The sequence below is a fragment of the Scylla paramamosain genome, chromosome 19 (assembly GCF_035594125.1).
Source record: "Scylla paramamosain isolate STU-SP2022 chromosome 19, ASM3559412v1, whole genome shotgun sequence".
Lineage (NCBI taxonomy): Eukaryota > Metazoa > Arthropoda > Malacostraca > Decapoda > Portunidae > Scylla > Scylla paramamosain.
The window spans coordinates 965,001-975,000 of NC_087169.1; the positions used below are offsets into that span (position 1 = coordinate 965,001).

The 10,000-nt window shown below is 39.7% G+C and overlaps 1 long non-coding RNA gene across 1 annotated transcript in view; it reads right to left on the reverse strand.

Annotated features, from left to right (window-relative positions):
• The window catches only part of LOC135110026 (uncharacterized), a 46,941-nt gene extending 43,093 nt beyond the window's left edge, over positions 1 to 3,848 (reverse strand). The window contains exons 1-2 of the long non-coding RNA XR_010273040.1: positions 3,565 to 3,848; positions 2,390 to 2,516 (exon numbers count right to left, since the gene is read on the reverse strand). This is a non-coding gene — a long non-coding RNA (uncharacterized LOC135110026). The remainder of the gene's footprint in view (positions 1 to 2,389; positions 2,517 to 3,564) is intronic.
• Between the last annotated feature and the right edge of the window lie 6,152 nt (positions 3,849 to 10,000).

Genomic DNA, 10,000 nt, shown 5'->3' on the forward strand with positions numbered 1-10,000 from the left:
CGTAAGACTGATCCCTGTGGCATCCCGCCACTTGGATGCTTTTCCATTTATTACTACTCTTTGTTTACTGTTGTTTAATCATTTTGAACCCATCGCAACACGTCGCCTTGGATACCCTGTGATTTTAGTTTAATCAATAAACGTTTGGGGGGGACTTTGTCGAAGGCCTTTTCAAAAATCAAGATATATTATATCTACCGTTTTATTCTCGTCATACTGCTTCAGAATATTATACAAGAAGTGTGAGAGGTTCGTCAAACAAGAGCGTTTGTTGCGGAAGCCGTGTTGAGTATTTTTAAGGAAGTTGTTTTATTCTTGGTGATTAACGAGTTTATCTCTTATTAATTTTTCAAACATTTTCAATACAACTGAGGTAGTTTTTTTTTTTTTTTATGTTGAATTGACACTGGCCAAGGGCAACAAAAATCCAATAAAAAAAAGCTCACTGAGATGCCAGTCCCAGAAAAGGGTCAAAGCGATAGCCAAAAATTGAAGGAAAAGTGTCTTTAAACCTGCCTCTTGAAGGAATTCAAGTCATACGAAGGTGGAAATACAGAAGCAGGCAGGGAGTTCCAGAGTTTACCAGAGAAAGGGATGGATGATTGAGAATACTGGTTAACTCTTGCATTAGAGAGGTTAGCGAGCTTCCACTCATCAGGCACTATACCGGACTGTAAGGATTTATTGAACAATATGGTTAGTGGTTTAACTAATTCGGATTTCGCTTGTGTTAAGATGCGGGGAGAGATTGTGTCAGGCCCGGGTGACTTGCTAACTTTAAGTTTATCGATGCATTTTGACGCGTCACTTCGTGTCATACTGTTGCTGCATAACTGATAAACAATGTGGTGTAGTCGTGAGTCAAGTCACTGGTATATTTAAATGAGAGATCAGACCAGACCAGTATTCAAAAACGCTTTGCTCTCTCACCACGACTGTTTGCTAGAGCCACAGAGATGACCACCAGGATTCTTGACAGTGTTTCTCCTCGTAACAATGTACAAACCCAGTTCATCTGTCACTACAACTGTGAAAACACTTTCAAAAAGCCGCTTGTAACTTCAAGTAAAGCCTTTGAAAAGTAGTGGAGGTGTTGTGCAACCCCCCTCTCCTTATCTCCCTCCTTCTCCTCCTCCTTTTCTTCCTCCTCCTACTCCTGCTACCCCCAATAGCTTCCTAGCCTCCCTCCCCCTCCACTTCCAACACACCCCTCACCAGATCAAAGAGAGAACCAGCACCCACGCCCCTCCCTCCCCCCCCCTTCGCCAGATGAGGTACATGGTGTGGGGGCGAGGCGGTGGAGGGATGGGGGTGCAGGTGAGAGCTCCAGGGTCACGTGATGCTACAAGAGGTTGACGACTTGTTCGACCACGCCAGCCCGAGGATTTTCATTGTGTGTGTGTGTGTGTGGAGACTGACGGGTGAGTTTGCATGTGTCTGTCTGAGTTTACCTGTATATTTATCTCTCTATCTCTCTATCTATCTATCTGTCTGTCTGTCTGTCTGTCTGTCTGTCTGTCTGTCTATTTTTCTATCTATCTGACTGGCAGGTGAGTTTACACGTGTCTGTTGAGTTTACTTGTGTGTCTATTTGTCTATCTATCTATCTATTTATCTATCTATCCATCTCACCTCACTGTACAAGATTTTTTACTTTCTCTCGCCATTATTCTATTCGGTTCACCTCCCTAATGCAAGAGTTTAACCTGTGTGATTATTTGTGTGTGTGTGTGTGTGTGTGTGTGTGTGTGTGTGTGTGTGTGTGTATCTATAGTTATATTTTCCTTGTGTATCTAGGTGTTTATCAGTGTTTGTGTTTGTGTGTCATTATTTGTCTCTCTATCCATCTGATTTATTTGTCGTTTTGTTTGTTTTGCATTTATTTACGTAAGTGTAGTATACGGGGTCGAAACTAATGCTGCTACTACTACTACTACTATTACTACTACTACTACTACTACTACTACTACTACTACTACTACTAGTACTACTACTACTACCACTACTACTACTACTACTACTACTACTACTACTACTACTACTACTACTACTATTACTACTACTGTGTTATTTGTACATGTTTTTCTCTCCTCCTCCTCCTCCTCCTCCACAACGACATGTTTTCACAAAACGGTTGAAAATTGAGATGGAAGGTAATTTTCAAGGTAGTTTTTCGGTTGTGTTAGTTACTTAAGTGTGGCAAGATCGAAACACACACACACACACACACACACACACACACACACACACACACACTTATACCTTTATATCAGAAGAAGAAGAAGAAGAAGAAGAATAGTAACAACAACAACAACAACAACAACAACAACAACAACAACAACAACAACAACAACAACAACAACAACAACAACAATATGAGGGTACTTACTCTTCACGGCAGTAGTAGTAATAGTAGTAGTAGAAGTAGTAGTAGAACACGCAATTCTCTTTCCACACGTAATAACTATCACTTTGCGTGCGTGCGTGCGTGCGTGCGTGCGTGTGTGCATGCGTATCTGAAAGGAGAAAGAGAGAGAGAACAATTATTATTTTGCTGTGAAATATTACGACACAACACTACAACATAACAGCACGTGAATATTGAATGATGTATCCACCTACCCATCTGTCCCTATCCTACCTTAACTTAACCTAACCTAACCTATTTATCTACCCATCTATCTCTAACCAAACCTTACCAAACGTCCCTATCTACTCTTCTAATCTCTTTACCCATCCCAAGGCGCCCACAAAACTCAGCCTAACTACACATAACCTTACTTAACCTACCGTAACTAAACCCAACGTAACAATACTTACAATATACTCACCCACACACCAACCACCCACCTAATCTACCTCTCTCCCCCACAGGCGCCCACACAGCTGCTGGTGGAGGTGCAGGAGGGGGCTGTACGTAGATGCAATACACCACATGACTTACTACACCTGGTCTGCACCTGGCAAACACTTCAGCTGGCAGTACCAGTTGGTGCCCGCTAGTGTGTGGACCTGCCGACAGAACGGAGCCTGCAGGTGTGTGTGTGGCAGGTGTGGGGGGCGTTGTGGAGGTTGGGAAGGGTCGTTGGGATGTAGGAGGATGTTGATTGGGCTAGGGGTTAGATAGATTGATAAATAGATAGATAGGTAGAAGGCAATTAACTAGACAGACAGACAAATAAGTAGATAGAGAGATAAACTGATTGATAGACTGATTGATAGACTGGTGGGTGTGTGTGTGTGTGTGTGTGTGTGTGTGTGTTAACACTACTACTATTACTCTTACCACTACTACCAATTAAAACTACTATTTCTACATACGAATAACAAGGATAAATATATCAATAGTAGTAGTAGTAGTAGTAGTAGTAGTGGGCGGATGGGAGGGTGAGTAGCTGACTGACTGACTGACTGACTGACTGGATATTTGACTGGCTGACTGAGCAACTGACTGTCTTACCGGCTTACTGACTGACTGACTGACTGTTTGACTCGGTATCTGACTGGCTGACTGGGTAATTGACTGACTCACCGGCTTATTGACTGGATGACTGGTTGACTTACCGGATTACTGATTGACTGGCTAACTGGTTTACTGGCTGGTTGACTGGCTAACTGACTGACTGACTGACTGGTGGAGATGCGACACGAGTAAAGTTTAAGACGGGACTGAGAGAGAGTGAGTGAGAAAGTGAGAGTGAGAGAGGGCACTGGGGTAAGAAGCGCAGGATGTGGGCTATGATGGCCAGTGTGGTTAGGTAGTTAAGGAATGGGAGAGAGGGAGAGGGAGAGGGAGGGGATGGGAGGGAGAGGGAGAGTGAAAGTGAGAGATGGTTGAGTTAGGTTGTTTGTTATTTCTTGTTATCTTTTATGTTGTTGTTGTTCGTTCTCTCTCTCTCTCTCTCTCTCTCTCTCTCTCTCTTCTCTCTCTCTCCTCTCTCTCTCTCTCTCTCTCTCTCTCTCTCTCCGTGGCTTGAGGTGCCATTATATACGAAGTGTATGAGAGCCGAAATGGCTCACCAGAATATTATTTTTGTCCTTGATCTTCTCTTCAAGTGAGTCTTCCTTGTGGTGTGGTTTAGGTTTTTTGTTGTTTTGTCGAAGCAGTAGTAGTAGTAGTAGTAGTAGTAGTAGTAGTAGCAGTAGCAGTATCACTTGTAGTAGTAGTAGTAGTAGTAGTAGTAGTAGTTGTATTATTATTATTATTATTATTATTAGTAGTAGTAGTAGTAGTAGTAGTAGCAGTAGTAGTAGTAGTAGTAGTAGCAGTTGTTGTTGTTGTAGCACTAGTAGTAGTAGTAGTAGTTGTAGTAGTAATAGTAGTAGTAGTTGTAGTAGTTGTTGTTGTAGTAGTAATAGGTAGTAACAGTACTGTTGTCGTTACTAAAGCTACTCTGGAAAAACAGTACACACTAGCTTGAGTACATAAACACATACATACATACATACATACATACATACATGTACACTGTACCTGTCTATACATACAACTAGTGTGAGGAGCTGCAGCACAAACGGATAAAAACTCACCACTTTCAAAGCAAATAAGTAAATATAAATAAATAGTCATAATACTACAAAATGCAAGACATGCTCATGTGAAGAAAAATACCAGCTTTTGCCTCAATATATATATAGTATATATATATATATATATATATTATATATATATATATATATATATATATATATATATATATATATATATATATGTATATATATATGTATATATATATATATATGTATATATATATATATATATGTATATATATATATATATATATATATATATATATATATATATATATTATATATATATATATATATTATATATATATATATATATATATATATATATATATATATATATATATATAGTATATATATATATATATATATATATATACGAGTATATATATATATATATATATATATATATATATATATATATATATATATATTAACTCAGATTGATTGATTGATACATTTATTGTTGCATTAATAATGAAATACAACAAAGGAGGAGGACAGACCTTGCCACCCACCCCCTGGGCAAAGAGTTAAGGGTACAGTATCAAAAATATAAAAATATAGTATACATTACAAGAATATAAGTAAATAAATCAATACAGATATTGCACTCCTTATTGTATAAATATCCTACAGTCTGGGAGCAACGTGGGATAGGGTTGGAGCGGTGACATAACAACGTTAATACAGGCCTCGGCTATACCTACACTTGTAAGAACCCCCAAGATCTTCCTGAGGTATGGAGTTGTAGGAGTCCGAGGATCACGATACAGGGGGTCAGTGATCCCTTCAGAGAGTCGGAGCCCGTGCATAGCATCCGACCAACAGTACGACAAGTAATTTCCTGTATCCTACACATAATACTCGGCAGGTGCAGTTCAGCTTTGAGGACCGTAATCCAAGCAGTGCTTGGGCATCCCAAAATTATTCTCATGGTTTCATGGGTGGCACTAAACTGTATTAAAATAGGGGCTACGTAGTCAATGAGGGACCGTACGATAGATATATGGAACATCCTTAGGACTGGAATGCGAGCCCCCAGGCCCCTGTTTGCTAGCAGCCGAAGTGGCGCTAGCCGTGGCAGACAGAGGTCTCGAACATAGTGCACAGCGTGGAGTGCCTTCTTGAAATATCAATCAATCAGTGGTAGGCGACCTCATTTGGCAGTGTGCTACGGGAGGACTGACTGATGGCTGTAGTACCGTCACCGACGTTTCCCTAACTTTGCAGGTTTGCCAGATCAAAACCTTCCGTGAAACACTCTTATGTGGTAACACTGCAATCTAGAGCTTTCAGTTAATGGAATTCGGCGTCTCCTAACATTTGTTATATGCAGAAATCTAAGCCTTTCCTTGTTAACATGGACATCATAGTAAATTCTATGTGTTTTTTTTTTTATTATTTGAATGCATAAACACATAAGTAAACACATGATTAGCCGAATCCTTTGTTAAGGTACCGGAGTAGTCGTAAGTGCGCCCCCTGCACACACGCGCGAGTTTTGAAGGGATAGAGGCCTCCACACTCCTTGTTAGACCCTTCTGTGAAAATGAGAGAGTGGCTCTTCTCTCTCTCATTGAAGGGAGGCCTGTCGTTGCTGTCCAAACGAAATAAGGACGAGTTGATGAGAGGGTGGACCCAGGCATCAGCTGATCAGCTGACGACATTGTTGGAACACGCGGTGGTGCCGCTTTCTTCCGTGTGAAGAGCGTATAGCTTGAGGTACCCAATATTTCGCAGTTCTTCTGCTTCCACTTATGAATAAACAAAATGCAATTCTTATTCTGATCACATAATTCTCGCTCATACGTTTTGCTTACCTGAACATGCTTTACGCTGCAAATAAACGTGACACCCTGCAGGAAAACATCACCTTATTAATTTTCTTCACTTCTACACTTAAGTCGTGTTTGTATCTTGAAATATTACCTCATATACGGGTCGAGGGGGACTGAAATTCACGTGTCATATGCCAATGAGAATATACTAGCACTTCATTATGCATAAATTACTATATAATCCCTAATTATGCCCCAAGGGAAAGGTCTAAGGGATGTCTCGAGGTACCTTGGATCTGCTAAGTTTTACTTGGAGGAAGATATTGTGAGACGGGAATACCACCGTTAATCCAACGCCACATCGAGATCATATGGCGCCTGATGAGAATGAGATGAGAAGTGACGCCAGATATTGACGGATGGACACAGAAAGAGAGAGAGAGGGAGAGAGGGATTGAAGGAAAGAGAAAGAGATAGACAGACAGACAGACAGACTGATGGAGGAAGATATGAAATAAAGATGGAGAGAAGAAAGAAAAGAAAGAAAAAGATAAAGGAAAGGGAGAAGGGAAAGGAGATGGGGAAAGAAATGAGAGAGGGAAGAAAACATGAATTGAAATTAAAGGAATGAGAGAGAGAGAGAGAGAGAGAGAGAGAGAGAGAGAGAGAGAGAGAGAGAGAGAGAGAGAGAGAGAGAGAGAGAGAGAGAGAGAGAGAGAGAGAGAGAGAGAGAATATACGGACACACACACACACACACACACACACACACACAAGATGCACGTGAACTGGAAAGAAGTCACCCTAAATGAGCAACCCGATAATTGCACGAATAAATGACTTCTCCGAGAATTGCAAGTAAAGAGTGAGTGGAGCGTCAGGAGAGGTGGCGGGGGACAGCAGGGAGGAAGGAAGGAGTTTGTGGGGATCATTGTTTGTTGCTGGTTAATGATACTCTTTTACTGCCGCTCATGTATATGTACGGCGGGGACTGGCCAACGGCACCAAGAGAGGAGAGTGTGTGCAAGAACCGGGTTTAGTTGATCCGTTCACTTGTGTGGCGTCTCTGGGTCGTATTGTAATGGTCTTGTGACTTTATTGATGATTTTCAGTGATAACAGTTACAGGAAAATTGTGTGACCCAGTATTCAGTGTTGCTCTTGTAGCGTTTGTGGTGAATATTTGTATCGGTAAAATTCATCTGGGCTACTGAAGAAAAGTAATAAATGTCATGTCAGGTAAAGAGTTAATGTTACCTTTTTAATGATATGTTCATCTTTAGTTCACTTTAAGAACTGTGTAAAAATTAACTGTTTGCACAAAATTACGGAGAAAGAGAGAGAAAATACTAGGTTAATTTGGTCTTTTTCCAGGATACACAGCTATTTATTAGATTGGGTTTTTATGTAAGAGTCTTACTGGCCAAGGGCGACAAAAAATTAAAATAAAAAGGGTCAAAGGGTCTGTCCCTAAAGGAAAGTGGTGACAGGATTATACAAAACTGAAGCAGTGTCTTGAAACTTTCCTCTTTAGAGAATTGAAGTCAGAAAAAGAGAGGAAGATACAGAAGCAGGCAGAGAGTTCCTGAGTTTACCAGAAAAAATAGATGAATGATTGAGAATACTCCTTAACTCTTACATTAGAAAGTTAGACAGAGTAGAGGTTAAAGGAAGAAGAAAGTTTTGTGCAGCGAAGTCGAGGGAGGAGGAGAGGCATGCAATAGGCAACATCTGAAGAGCAATTAGGATGAAAGTAGAGGTAGAAGATGACAAGAGTTCATTGCAAATATTAATTGTTTGCATGAACTTAGAGAAAGAATGAGAGATTAGGAGGTTCATTCATGGATCATTCAGTACAAAGGTAACTTTGACGTAAGCTGAAGATGATTATGGGAAAAGTGTCCAGCAGTGAAGGGATTAAAAGAAACTCAGAAAATCCTCACCACACACTCAATACATGTGAGGATGTTAGCGAGTGAAGAGGTGAGTGAACGGACCAGTGCAGTATCAAGATAAGGAGAAACAAAAGGCAAGAGTGAAAGGTACGAAAATTATACTTTAGATCTTCCCTGGACCTTGGATCTTCCTCACTGTGAAGGAAATAAAACTCAGTACGTTATATAATATAACAAATAAATAAATGACTCGTACTGAAGCCAAGGAGACGAAACACAGCAAATTAAGAATAAGGTCTCGTAATATTCCCATGACCTTATTTTGGTGTGGCCAGACGCGGTATTAGTGAACAGTCAATATGGAGCTTTTAAAAGACTATCTATTGAATAAATAGAGATCATAGGTGGGTCTATAAACCGCTGGTACGTTTTATACAGGGACTGCCACATGTAGACCTACTCACTTCTTACAGTTTCCCGTATGTTTTTGTGTTCTTATCTTATTACAGAACACATCAAGTTGAAAGCCATCCGGTAAAATGTAGCGCACTGTGATGGCAAGTGCATAATGGAACAGATCTAATAAAAAAAAGGATCTTGATGAATGAATGATAATCCTTTCAGTTGAATGACTAGATAAAACAATTACTCTGTACCTCTTACAAGAGAAAATAAATAGTTATTGTTAATAATCAATTACCTGGTGCAGCTTACTGAACAATACGCTTATAAATCATTAGCAATTCATAAGAACCGGGAACTTCCTGTGAATTGAGAAAAAAGAAGCAAAGCAGACTTTGAAGTACAAACGACTCAGCACCACTCAGAGGAAAGCAGTTGTGTTTAAGAATGCGTCAGTTTCATCCCAGAGGAATATAAGAAATTATCAATTTAAAACATAAATAACATCAATTTATCTTTGCCTATAAAATAATAAAAGATATTCCTTGTTCAAAGAAAAGCAATTATAATTGAGAATGTATTAATTTAATCCTTCAGAAGTATTGCTGACTACTATTTCAAAGTATGACTGGCATTGATATACCTTTCCCTACAAGATAAAAGGAATTACGTACTCGTTAAAAGAGAAGTAGTTGTGTTTTTTTTTTTATATATATGTAGGAGGGACACTGGCCAAGAGCAACAAAAATCCAATAAAAAAAAAAATGCCCACTGAAATGCCAGTCACATTAAAGGGTCAAAGGAGTAGGCCAAAAATTGATGAATAAGTGTCTTGAAACCTCCCTCTTGAAGGAATTCAAGTCATAGGAAGGTGGAAATACAGAAGCAGGCAGGGAGTTCCAGAGTTTACCAGAGAAAGGGATGAATGACTGAGAATACTGATTAACTCTTGCGTTAGAGAGGTGGACAGAATAGGGGTGAGAGAAAGAAGAAAGTCTTGTGCAGCGAGGCCGCGGGAGGAGGGGAGGTATGCAGTTAGCAAGATCAGAAGAGCAGTTAGCATGAAAATAGCGGTAGAAGACAGCTAGAGATGCAACATGGCGGCGGTGAGAGAGAGGCTGAAGACAGTTTAGTAATGTATTAATTTAATCCCTGAGAAACATTACTGATTGCTAATTTGATAACACAAGTAAGAAATGTATACCTTTATTTACAAAGTGATAAAAAGAAAGTAATCGTTAAAAGAAAACCAAATACATTTTAATTAAGACTACCTGTGTAAACCGATCTGTAAGAATAACAATATTTCATGGAATAAATAAATAATCTGAATCTAAAAGCTGAATCTCTCTCTCTCTCTAGCTCGTCACTTTCTGGAGGATTGTTTTGCTGACGCC